Here is a 13630-nt window from a genome sequence, read left to right as displayed (position 1 = left end):
CAACAAAAGTACAAAAAATAGGAGCACTGGGGTGTTTAGGAGCTATCAGGTACCTGGGAGAATGAGATTCTAAGAAGTTAGGTGATGTTATGTGAGATAACACAGTTGACAAAGCTGGTATTTGAATTTAGGTTATGTTACTTGTCAAGGACTTCATGTGGCTGGGTGGAACTATTCCAGAAGTGATTTGAACTCAGTTATTTATCTTTTCATAGTTTTTCATGGAAAGAAGGAAACACTGGAAAATGAAGGACCATCTCTTTTATTGGAGCTATGAACTCATATGGAACAGAATCTCCATAATGTTTGTGATATAAATCTGAGTTTCAGCTCTGATTCCTGACTTTGATATGTAAATGGATTGGGATCTCAGCTCTGTAATGTATAATCTCTGTCATCTTGGGTAAGTCACTTAACCTCTCTGAGCCTCAGCATATCTCATCCATGAGGTTAGTTATCATACAGACTCAAAGGTTTAACCCCAGGAGTATTAAATGATATGATGAGCATTTAGCACAGGGTCTGTTCTAATTAAGCAGTAGGTGTTGTTGTGGATCATGTTGATATTTCCTATGGAATATCTCAATTGCCCCTTTTTATTTGTGGGATTACTACCGTATGTAGGCCCTGGACCTCCCACTGATCTAGTACATGGCTCTTTCCTTTTTGGGTCTGACTTTATATAGCTTCCAGCTTTGTTAAATATTCCAAACTGATCATTGGTCCTGATTTCCTATTTCTGCATTAAGTGCATACCTTCTGATCTATTTTTCAAAACCCTCATCATAAAGCCTCACTTTGCTTCTTTTAGTCTTTTCCCACAGCTCCTCTCAAAGTGTACTCCTCCATGGGCCCATCTCTGCTCTGTCCGTGGTCCTGACTCCTCAGGTTCACATTCTTGGCTCCCCCCTCTGTTAGGCCATCCAAATCCTCCTTGTTTCAAGGCAGCTGAAGCTCCAGCTCTTCCAAGAAACCTTCTGTGATTATTCCAGTTCTCACAGAGTTACTATTTTGAGTTCTGACAGTATTTCTGAAACCTGTTAGAATAATGCCTAATTTTCACTGTGATGGGTACCCATCAACTATGACTGAAAGAAAATTTCTGTTAATTATAAGTGCAGTATTATATTTGGTGGTTATACACAATCAAGAACACATCAAATACATTACCCTAATACCAACTTATCATATTGGCATAAAAATATGTCAATAAATTATACAGAGTAATAGTAAATGTATGTATGAATTTCTATAAAATAGGCACAGATGAATATCTGACATTAATTTGCTAAAAGGAGATTGGGGTATTTAAAAGAGTGTATTTTTCTTATTAACATATTCATGTAAGTGGGAAAAATGTGCAAAGATGTTTTTGGTGGCATTATTTAAGACATCAAGGAGTTCCCATCATGGCGCAGTGGAAACAAATCCGACTAGGAACCATGAGGTTGTAGGTTTGATCCCTGGCCTCGCTCAGTGGGTTACGGATCCGATGTTGCCAGGAGCTGTGGTGTAGGTCACGGATGCAGCTCGGATCTGGCGTTGCTGTGGCTGTGGTGTAGGCCAGCAGCTGTAGCTCCAATTAGACCCCTAGCCTGGGAACCTCCATATGCCATGGGTGCAGCCCTAAAAAGACAAAAAGGCAAAAAAAAAAAAAAAAAGATATCAAAACATTGAAAACACTCTGAATATATATCAGTAATTCTTCAGAAGTTATGATACATTCGCACACAGGCAGACCATGTACTTAGTGAAAGAACAAAATGGATCTCTATATATTGACAAGGAATGTTGTCTTTGTACATTATGTGCAAAAAACAAGCTGCAGAGTAGTACACATGACTAAATTTTTGTAAAGCAAACGTATTTCAAATATATTTTATGTTCCTCTATAGATAGAAAAAAAATCTAGAGACACTAAACCATTAAAGGTGCTTATCTCTGAGAAGTTAGATGTTGGAAATGGATTGGGATAGCTAGAAGAATAGTTATAGTTTTTAAAAATCTATACAACAAATAAAAATCTAAGTCTTCTATGTTGTAAGTTTAGACCAATTTTGATATGTATTTAAAGTTTTATATAAAAGTCTTACGATCGTTTTCTAATAATGTTAAGGATATTTAAAAAATGTAAAGTATATGACTAAACTGATATTTTTTCTCAGTATAAATTTTCTCCCAGTCATGGTGTTATTCATATTGCTCTCCTTTAACCCTAAGAGCTGCATTCAAGTTTGACATTATTAGGTATTTCCTGTTGTGGCTCAGAAGTAGTGAACCCAATTAGTATCCATGAGGATGCAGGTTCGGTCCCTGGCCCCACTCAGTGGGTTAAAGAACCATCATTGCCATGAGCTGCAGTGTAGGGTGCAGACGCAGCTCGGATCTGGTGTTGCTGTGGCTGTGGTATAGACTGTCGGCTGCAGCTCCGACCCCTAGCCTGGGAACTCCCATATGTCACACATGTAGTCCTAAAGAGACAAAAAAGGGAAAAAAAATTAAAATTATTCTTCTCAGAGTTCCCGTCGTGGCGCAGTGGTTAATGAATCCGACTAGGGACCATGAGGTTGCGGGTTCGGTCCCTGCCCTTGCTCAGTGGGTTAATGATCCGGCGTTGCCGTGAGCTGTGGTGTAGGTTGCAGATGCGGCTCGGATCCCGAGTTGCTGTGGCTCTGGCGTAGGCTGGTGGCTACAGCTCCAATTCGACCCCTAGCCTGGAAACCTCCATATGCCGCGGGAGTGGCCCAAGAAATAGCAACAACAACAACAACAACAACAACAAAAGACAAAAAAATAAATTATTCTTCTCAAAAACCAATATTCAGTGACTTCAGATTTCAGAAACCCATAAAGGAGTTATGGAGGATTGTGTTTTTAAAATATGTCATTTCCTCAATAACTTTTGCACTGACCAGTTAGAATGGATGCTGAACTGGACACCCTGGCAGAACACCAGTCCTGGCTTTAACTTTGTGAATTGGCAGAAGGTAGTCTGAAATCTGTTCTTCACCTTTGTTTTCTGGTCCTCAATCTGTCCCTTTTCCCACCCAACCCAGAATTAGGGGCCCAGGATTATTTTGAAGAAGACTATTCCCGTAGCAATGTGGAAGGAACGATAGCTATATATATATATATGCTCTGGTCAAGATGATAAAAGCTGTGAAAGAGATGGTGGAGGATTGGAAAGAATGTGGGCTTTGGAACAGACAGAAAATGAATGAATCAGAACTGAGTCCTGGTTCACTCATTTTCTCATATGTGGCATGGGGCAAGACAGATAATCTCTCTGTGCTGCTATTTTTTTCACGTACAAAATAAATGTTAATTTCTACCTCACAGGGCCCTTGTTAAGGGAAAATGAAACAATGTGTGAAGTGTCTAGGGCATAACTGGAGTTTGTAAACATTAGTAATTCCTTCTCTTCCCTTCTCCCCAATCCTTCCTGCATGCTCTTGATTTACTCTAAGAATGTAGTTCTTTTTCGCATCCACTGGTGAGTCTATTCTTCCCTCTGCCACATACTATGTATCTGAGTTACTGCTCAGTGTCAGGTCATATGCTCATTGTGTCATTATTGTATTAAAGCAATAATGAGTGAAGTACAGGAGTTTATTGGGTAGCTTTGAGTGTATAATTGTCAAAACAATCGAGATCAGAGAATACACTAGCCTAGCAATTTAGCCATAATTACACGTGGGTTCGCATGGGTCAGTTTCACTTCTAACTCAATCGGAATCTCCTTGAGGGAAGAAGCCGATTACTCTCCTACATCTACAACAATTCCTTGCATAATTATGGGCATGTATATTTACCAAACATGTGTTGACTGATTGATCAACTGGCCTATGGGTGTCAGGGCCTCTTTAGATGTGTACGAAGCTGTTTTCAAACTGATTAACAGGGCTGGATAAGAAATAAAGCCCAAATTTCACTGTCAGGGCTTAACGACACTTTATAAGCAAACATATCTACACCTACATCATCGCAAATTGGAGAAAATCTTCCATCTGCAGCTATTCTTCATTTTCTCATTGGCTTTGCAGTGGCTCATTAGTGTAATGGAGATGCCTTGAGGCAAGCTTCTATAGCCTTAGAGCACAGGCAGACATCCCTGAGCTCTGGAAAGTACCTGGACAGACCCTGAAAGCATGAGGGAAAGCTTTGGAGAAGGCAATTGAGAAACCTCCTGGCGAGACATTGTCTGCGGATCACTGGCCCGATATCACATAAAGGCCCCATCTGAGCCATTACAGCCTATTGTGTCAATGTGTTTTCTGGGAGGCTGTCATCCATAGATCACAGTTGGCAGCGAAGGTAATGCCTCCATGGGAACTGTTACTATTTCCCGTCGGTGAATTCTATTAGAGGTCCGTGGGTTACTGCCACTGGAGTTCATATTAACTCAGTCAAAGGGATGGTGATTGATTCTGTGGAATTTTGTGAATACACACAAAATACATTTCATACTGTCACCTGGGTTTTGTATTGCACTTCCATGATCCCTGCTACATGGTAAATCCAATATCATCTACTCGAATTGCTACGGAGAAAAAAACCAAATTTCTCATGCCATTTTAAAGCTGAAATGCCTGCCCATTTCCTTTCTTCTCCAGTCACAAAAGATTTAGACCTAGCTGTAAACCATTGACTTCTCTTCTGACTTAACAACTTGATCTGATGGGAAGGGCATTTACTGAATGCCCACTGTGTACCAAGAAAGAGCAGTGGGAACTATGGATGATACAAAAAAATTAATAGGTTTATGCTTCCAGGGAATTTACAATATAGTTAGAGAGACGGCCCTCATAAAATGATCAAAGAATATAATTACAAAACAAGTAAGAGGAAGTGCCTGAATAAGACACAGTTGCATCACAAACATAGTGCAATAGCTATGTTCTTGTAAAGATGAATGGGTACTGAATCCTATGAAGCAAGGGAAAAAAATAGCTATTTATAGAAGTCCTTTATGGTAAAGTATTTTTTTTTCATAGCCTAACTTATTGATATTAAAATTTCTAAATTGTGTACATCTGTTCCTTGATGTAGGTTGTATACTTTGGGCTCCAGGCCAAGAAAAACACCAAGTTGAGGAGTAACCTTAGAAAGTTTCCTCAGAGTTCCTGTCATGGTGCAGTGGTTAATGAATCCGACTAGGAACCATGAGGTTTTGGGTTCAATCCCTGGCCTTGCTCAGTGGGTTAAGGCGTTGCCGTGAGCTGTGGTGTAGGTTGCAGACGTGGCTTGGATCCCACGTCGCTGTGGCTGTGGCGTAGGCCAGTGGCTACAGCTCTGATTCAACCCTTAGCCTGGGAACCTCTATGTGCTGTGGGAAACGGCCCTAAAGAAGGCAAAAGACAAAAAAAAAAAAAAGAAAAAGAAAAGGTTCCCTCAATTAATTTAATTTTAGATGAGATGCTGAAAGTGAAGGCCATGAATTGGTAGTGATTTTAGAGAAAGCTGACTTTCCTACCTGCTCAAAGTAGAAAAAAATAGCATCAGGTCTCCATTTCCTTCCTAAGTGGATGTTGTTCTTTTTAGGGAGAGCTGGTGCTAAGATGCTCATGTTATCTCCATTGGGGTTTTGTCACTGGTGTGAGAGTCCTTCCTTTCTTCCTGAGCTGAATTCTGACATACTCTGTGTTCAGCACCTCAACAGCTGGAGTCCTTGTGTATACATAGAGACTCTTGGTGGTTCTCTGACCCCACATCTGGACTCCTAGAGGAAAAGTAGCTACTCTCAGGACATCCCAGGTTACTGTGGTTAATGGGACTCTGAGTGCAAGGAAAGAGAGAGTCTCATTCATTGTGGAAATTCTTTTGTTCCCATGACTCTTCTCTCTGAAAGTCTTCAAAAAATGGCAGTAATGTTGGAAGTTTCATTAGAATGAGGTCTCCATCATGGAGTAATGATCTGGATGGATAAAGTTCCTCCTTATTTCTTCCTAAAAACTCTCACAATATTCCTTGAGTTTGTACCTCCCTTTAATTATTAAACTCTCCTGGTTGTTTGGATCCTCCTAGACAGACAGTTAGATAGATAGAGATAGACAGCAACAGCCTCTTAGATGGTTATTCTAATTTTCACCTCTCTTTGGTCCAACCCATTCTAATACTAGCCAGGATGCAGCTATCCTCAAGTTCAGAAACCATCACATCACTCCTCTGATCTAGAATTTCCTGTTACTTACGGTAACATGTCCACATTCTTTACTCTAACATCAAGTTCCCTAATACATGCCCTCTCATTGCAGCCAAATCCTCTCTCCCTACCTCTCTATAATCATCGACAGTGCTCCTCCCTCTGTACTCTCTGCTCTCTCCTAGAGGTAAAGTTTCTTCCTCTTCTGTAGTTTTTGGTGAGCTATCCCACTACTCAAAACCCCATCACATCTCCCTTCCAAGCCACACTTTTCGGAGCATACATTTTTCAGATCATAAATCGAATGTGGGAGTTCCCATCGTGGCTCAGTAGTTAGTGAATCCGACTGGGAACCATGAGGTTGCAGGTCCGATCCCTGGCCTTGCTCAGTGGGTTAAGGATCTGGCATTGCCGTGGGTTGTGGTGTAGGTCGCAGACGCGGCTCGGATCTGATGTTGCTGTGGCTCTGGTGTAGGCCAACTGCTACAGCTCCCCGATTCAACCCCTAGCCTGGGAACCTCCATATGCTGTGGGTGTGGCCCTAGAAAAGACAAAAAGACAAAAATAAATAAATAAATAAAATAAAATGTGGTTAAAAGAACTACTCACTTAGACACCTTGTTTCCCTGGGATGATGGGTCTACTGCCTGCCAAGAAGGACTGAGGAATGCTGTGTGGGAGTCTCAGACTTAGCAAAAATGCAACCCAATATCCAAACACCCCCTTTGGAGGGAGCCAGTATTGGCCAAATGCAGACATAGGCTCTGCAGGGCTGAGAAGGAATAGAGGATACTTGCCTTAGGCAAGACCCAAAGCTGAGAACTGTGAGCAGAGAAGCAATTTAAGTCAAAAAGGTAGAGGGCAAGCCAATGCTCAAGTTCTAGAAACACTATCTCTTAAAAACACCTTCTGATGTTCGAGTGTAAGGGTTGCACACCTGAGAGTTCAGAGTTAGACAAGAGTCCATCACCAACAAGAGTCCCTGGGAGCTGATGGGGTATGGCAGGTACGTGATATGGGAGAACCCCCTTCTGAGCCTCCAGAACCAGGAGAATAAATGTTTGTTGTTTAAGCCACCCAGCCATGGTATTTTTATTAGAGCAGTGTAAACTGACTAAGAGCAAAGGACCTAGTCAAAAGTGAATCACATATATTGAAAGGCTAGTTTAATGATATTAGTCAGTGAACAGATCTAACTTGAAATCTTGCATCCACATGTCAACAGTGGGTAATATTTCTGCCATAAAGTGATATACATACTCTTAAAAAAAAAAACCTCAAACAAACAAACAAAAACCCTTTGTGTTCTGCAAAAGTCCGTACCAAAAAGAACAATACTTTTGGGAAAAATAATGTTGAGGCAGACCAACTAACACTGAGGCAACACCGTAAACAAGTACTAATAAAACAGTAATTGCAATAAAATCCTAGCCTTTTCTAATTCAAAGTCATACTAATTTCTTAATAAATATATTCTGTAGCATATATCAGACTTTAAAAATGAAGGTGGCTTGTTGAAAGTGATGTTGAAGGCAGTATTGAGTCTGCAGATGTTGGATACAGGCCAAAATACAAAAAGATTGGGGAAACTGTAAATAATCATGTCTAAAGCAGAGCAGAGTGAGCGGAGCAATACTGTCTTCCTCTGTGACTTGCTGCCTTGAGCAGGGCTGATATACTCTGCATCCAGCTGCCATTCCTATGTGACACACAACATGATTGTGCTGGCAAGAAAACTCTGTGAAAACCAGTGTGCTGTTTATATTCCATTAGTACAGTTTCCTTGCTTACCAACCATAGAGCAGCTCTTTTACATTCTGAAAACTTGTTTAGAAGCAGAACAGACTGAATATATACATCTTGAGCAACGACAGACTAGAGAATTATCTCTCTCTTTTTTTAACTTATCTTTTTTTTTTTTTTTTTTGTCTTTTTAGGGCCGTGCTTGCAGCATGTGGAGGTTCCCAGGCTAGGAGTCAAATCGGAGCTGTAGCCGCTAGCTTACGCTACAGCCACAGCATGCAAGATCTGAGCCGTGTTTGCAACCTACACCACAGCTCACGGCAATGCTGGATCCTTAACCCACTGAGCGAGGCGAGGGATCGAGCCCGCATCCTCATGGATCCTAGTTGCGTTTGTTAACCGTTGAGCCACGACAGGAACTCCAGAGAATTATATCTCTTGAACATCATGAGCTTTACATGGAAGAAGGTTCATAATGGCTTATAGAAGTGTTTTGTGTGGTTTACAAAAAAAAAAAAAAAAAATTGAATTGGTATGTCCAATATTCAGACATAGAGTTTTGTTTTTTGTTTTTGTTTTTGTTTTTTTTTTTTTCTTTTTGCCATTTCTTGGGCCACTTCCCATGGCATATAGAGGTTCCCAGGCTAGGGGTCGAATCGGAGCTGTAGCTGTCAGCCTACACCAGAGCCACAGCAATGCGGGATCCGGGCTGCGTCTGCAACCTACACCACAGCTCACGGCAACGCCGGATCGTTAACCCACTGAGCAAGGGCAGTGCTCGAGCCTGCAACCTCATGGTTCCTAGCCAGATTCGTTAACCACTGCGCCACGACAGGAACTCCAGACATAGAGATTTTATATAGAAACGTGGATTTGCTTCCCCTTTATTCTTATGTGGCAAGAATTTGATGGTCTGGATAGTGACTACCTCCATTTAGGGAGTGGCTCTACTCATGTGTGTTATCTGCCTCATGCTGCTGTAGGCATTGGTGTTGGCAAGACTGGTTACATGTTTTATTCTCCAGGGCTCTGCTCATATGCATGTGTCTTCATAAGTTGGATGTTTGCAGGGTAGGGAATGCCTGCATTTTATTTATATCCATGGTCCTCTTGTGGACGTTTCATTACCCGAAGATGCATACTCTTTAATTTAAAACTGACCCAGATCCATACTAAACAGGTCACAGGTAAGTGAGATAAATGAATCCCAGAAATAGAAAAAGAAATAATGAGTTTTATGGGCAAATCAAACATTATCCTCCTAATTATCACAGTTAGATGCTTAAGAAAGATCTGTTGATCACCTTTGAACAGTGAGTATTTTAGCGTATTCTTTTAAATTTAATTTGTCTTGATTGCTGTGATTCTTATAGAAAGACAAGTATATATAATGTCAATGTAATTTTATTAGCTGCCTCCCACACAATTGCTTTAAAATAAGCTAATTCTTCTTTGCTACACCTTGAGGTTCAATTTTTTTATAAACACAAACAGAACATAAAACCTTTAATTTTTGTGTGTCAACTATCTAATTATTATTTTTACTGTTGATCTTGAAATGAAATCAATACACATTGACACAGTAAGTTAGAATCTTTCAAACAAGACGATGAGCATGTTGTATTAATCTAGAAAATAATGCTATGGAAGTTCCCGTTGTGGCTCAGTGCTAACCAATTTGGCTAATATACATGAGGATGCAGTTTCAGTCCCTGGCCTCATTCAGTGGGTTAAAGATCTGGCATTGCCATGGGCTGTGGTGTAGGTCACAGATGCGACTTAGATCTGGCCTTGCTGTGGATATGGCTGGCAGCTGCATTTCCGATTGGACCCCTAGCCTGGGAACTTCCATATGCTGCAGGTGTGGGCAAAAAAGAAAGAAAATAAAACTAGTACTGAGTGACTCCTCAGAATGATTCTTATGTTAAAAAATTTTGCTTTGAGATTTGGGCTTTCTTTATATCTGATTCTTGTGGCAATGTAATCATCCCCCTACCCCAAGAGAGTGAATAATTAAGAGCCCTGTTTCTGTGTTTGACCATGGAAGGGTTTGCATTATGTTTAAGCCTTATTTAAAACAATTCATATTCTTTTCTTTTTTCTTTTCTTTTCTTTTCTTTTACTTTTTAAAGCTGTACCCATGGCATATGGAAGTTCCCAGGCTTGGGGTCGAATCAGAGCTGCAAATGCTGGCCTACATCACAGCCACAGCAATGTGGAATCTGAGCCAGGTCTGCAACCCACACTGAAACTGAGGGCAACTCTGGATCCATAACCCACTGAGTGAGGCCAGGGATGGAACTGGCATCCTTATGGATACTAGTTGGGTTCGTTTCTGCTGAGCCACATGGGAACTGCCCCTTGACTTGATTTCAGTTCACTGCAAAACAATTCACCACATTCTGTTCCAACAATGATTGACAGCCTTGATTTAAGACCAGTAAGTTAAAGTCAGATTGTTCAAAGATGGCCACTATTCCCTATCAGAGTGTGAATAGTCTATAGAAGATATACAATCCATAACCTGTTATACCTTTTCACAGAAAGAGTAGAAATAGAGCACAAAATATAAATGTATTAAAATATTAATGTAATAGGTTTTTTTCTCATTATTTTCCCTGGTTAAAAGATTATTGACACCAATTTGAACAGCCATCTCGTATGACATAATTAAGTGGATTATAACTGAATATTTGCAAGTCATTGTTAATTTAATACCCCACCAGACCTGGAAGCTCAACTTACTGTTCCTTTCGGTGTTATTGCTAATTAGTTGTGTTTTCAGGGTCAGAAATAGTCAATGCTTTTTTTTTTTTTTTTTTTTGGTTTTGCCCTTCTAACACTCAAGTGTTATATAAATATTTTTGTAGATTTAGTTGTTGATTCTGCAAAGACCTTGTGATTGTCTACCTTCCTGTCCTTCTGTTATCATAGTATTTCTATGGAAAGTAAAGTGATGTCAGAACAGAAGATGAGGAGTTCCTGTCATGGCTCAGTGGTTAATGAACCTGACTAGCATCCACGAGGACATGGATTCCATCTCTGGCCTCGCTCAGTGGGTTAAGGATCCTGCGTTGCCGTGAGCTGTGGTGTAGGTCGAAGATGTGGCTCAGATGTGGCTTTGCTGTGTTATAGGCCAGTGGCTGCAGTTCCTATTGGACCCCTAGCCTGGGAACCTCCATATGCTGTGGGTGCAGCCCTAAAAAAAATAAAAAAAATAAAAAAAAAATAAAAAAAAAGAGAGAGAGGGAAAAAAAAGAATAGAAGATCAAGTATATTTCCCAGAAAAGAAGAGCTCTCATCCTCTCAGCATCATCTGCTACATCTACTCCCATTGTTGTCTCCAACCATCTTGAGAGGTTTCTTTTTTAGCTTTTATCTCTGAGTTCTTAACTTAGTACCAAACTACTTTATATATATTCCCCTTCCCCAAGTAGATGCTTATTTGTTATTTTCCAAATCTCCTTACCATCATGGTTTCTAACAAGGATGTCTACTCTCACCTTTGGTCATTGTATTCATGAGTATTAAATACATTCTTGAATAGTTACTTGAATTGCCTGTAAAACATTTTAAAAATTACTTTCAAGGAGTTTCCAGCTAGGAAGGAAGCCTGTATGTGTGCACAGCGTGCCACTCATGACAGCAAGCCTTCATGGCCGCAGAGATACCACAGATATTGTCAGTGACCGTGAAGTAACAGTGAGCCCCAGGCTTCAGACACGCAAGCCTGTTTAGAGAGGGCACTAGCATTGGAAGTTGGCAGAGTTGTCCTGATCTTTACAGTGTAAATATTTAGTCGTCCCCCACCTCTTACCACAAATGGTTTAGGACTATTTACAACAATATGGCAACAATAATAGAGGGAAGCAATAAGCCAGGACAAATGAAAAGAGACGAGACATGTGCCAAGCCTAGAGTTAGCAGAGTGGCTGTTGTTGAACTGGATATCAGAAGAAGAGGGTTACAATCCAGGGTCCATCCACATTCTGGTGGCCTTGAGCAAGATGACACTTCTCTTGTCTGTGACTTCCTCATCTGGGCTGTGACTTCCTCATATGGAAAGTATAGGGATTATTAGGTAATTTCTGAAATATTATCCAGCTTTAAAATTCCAGGTTTCTAGGATTTAGGGTTTCATAAATTATTCAGCTAAATATAAAGGAAAAAATGGTTTTAAGGCTGAGGCACATCTTATAAGTCTAACTAGTTATCTTGCAGATGAGTCAATCTTACTATTGACTGTGGTGTAGACAGTGCAAGAAAATGCAGAAATGTGGAACCTCTCTCACCTGTTGGGGTGGGGGTGGGGGAGCTCAGGGCTGACTATGCTTTCATTTCCACAGGGATAGCATATGCAGTTATCCCCCAAGAACTACAGCCTCTTCTTTGCGCTGCAAAATCTCATTTGAATTTCAGATACAACCTATTTTTCACGTTTATCTACTCATTCAATTAGGTATGAATATCTGACGTTTCTTTTAAAGGAAAATTACTTTGTAGTTTTTATATAATATATATTTTTGTATTACAAAGATATTGTAAACAATTCAGGAGAGTAAAGGCAGAAAGTAAAAACAAAACAAGCAGACAAGAAACACGACACTAAATCTCAAAACCCAGAAATCATAATCATTGATTACTCAGGTGAAAGTACTCTGAAAGAAAGGAGGTAAATAGAAATGTTTTTATAACATTGGGTCATATTATATTTACTATTTCAAACAAGAAGAATTCATTTTTAATTTAATGCAAATTTAATACAAATAAAAAACAAACTGGAGTTCCCGTTGTGGCTCAACAGGTTCAGAACCCTACATAGTGTCTGTCGGTGAGGATGTGGGTTTGATCTCTGGCCTTGCTCAGTGGGTTAAGAATCCGGTGTTGCTGCGAACTGCAGCATAGGTCATAGATGAGGCTCAGATCTGGTGTTGCCATGGCTGTGGCAGCTGCAGTTCCGATTGGACCCCTAGCCTGGGAACATCCATACGCTGCAGGTGCGGGTATAAAAAGAAAACTAAAAACAAAACAAACAAACAAACTGAAGTAAAACAAAAGGAATTACTGAGCTTCAAAATGAATGCTTGCTCCCAAATATCTGTTGTGGGGAGGAGACCTCTGCTTAGTTTATCCCACATATTTATGTTCACATATTAGGAGGTATAGAGACCAAAAATTTTAATGCTGAGCTCATTCCCCTCACTTGATTGTTTTCTTCTACTGTGATATTTAAGTGCAACATATGACTGTATCTTACAGTACTCTAGTTGAACTTGAGTGTTTGAACCACTGGTACCATAAAGGTAGGTGCCACTGAGCCAAAAGGAAAGAAAGTCCGTATGTTTGTATTTAATGTCTGATCCTCAGGGAGTTTCTACAGAGATGATATTGGGGCCCCGAGTATCATCAGTGCGTGGCATGCGCTCCTTTGCACAAATTTGTTTACTTTCGAAAACTGGCGAGAGGCAGAATGATCAAATAGATGTGTTGAGGAGAGTCTGAGGATCTGCCCCCCTACTCTGACACCCCACTCAGTAATTCAGTGGTTTCCAAATCAGAGAGAACACAGGATAATCTTTGAGAAGAAAACGAATGTTTAACTCAGTGTTACAAAATCTCTATTTTTAGTGCATGCTTTATAATATACATAATATGTTACTGCAGTGGAACAAGTGAAAATCACTTACGAAGAAATGAATAAAAAGATATACTTTGAGGTGCAAGTTTAAAATTTTCTTAGAGGTA

This window comes from Sus scrofa, chromosome 15, assembly GCF_054392235.1.
Source record: "Sus scrofa isolate SSC_HxYL_T2T_F1_AM1 chromosome 15, Sscrofa_HxYL_maternal_Yorkshire_Landrace_v2.0, whole genome shotgun sequence".
NCBI lineage: Eukaryota > Metazoa > Chordata > Mammalia > Artiodactyla > Suidae > Sus > Sus scrofa.
Note: the sequence above shows the minus strand (reverse complement) of the source record.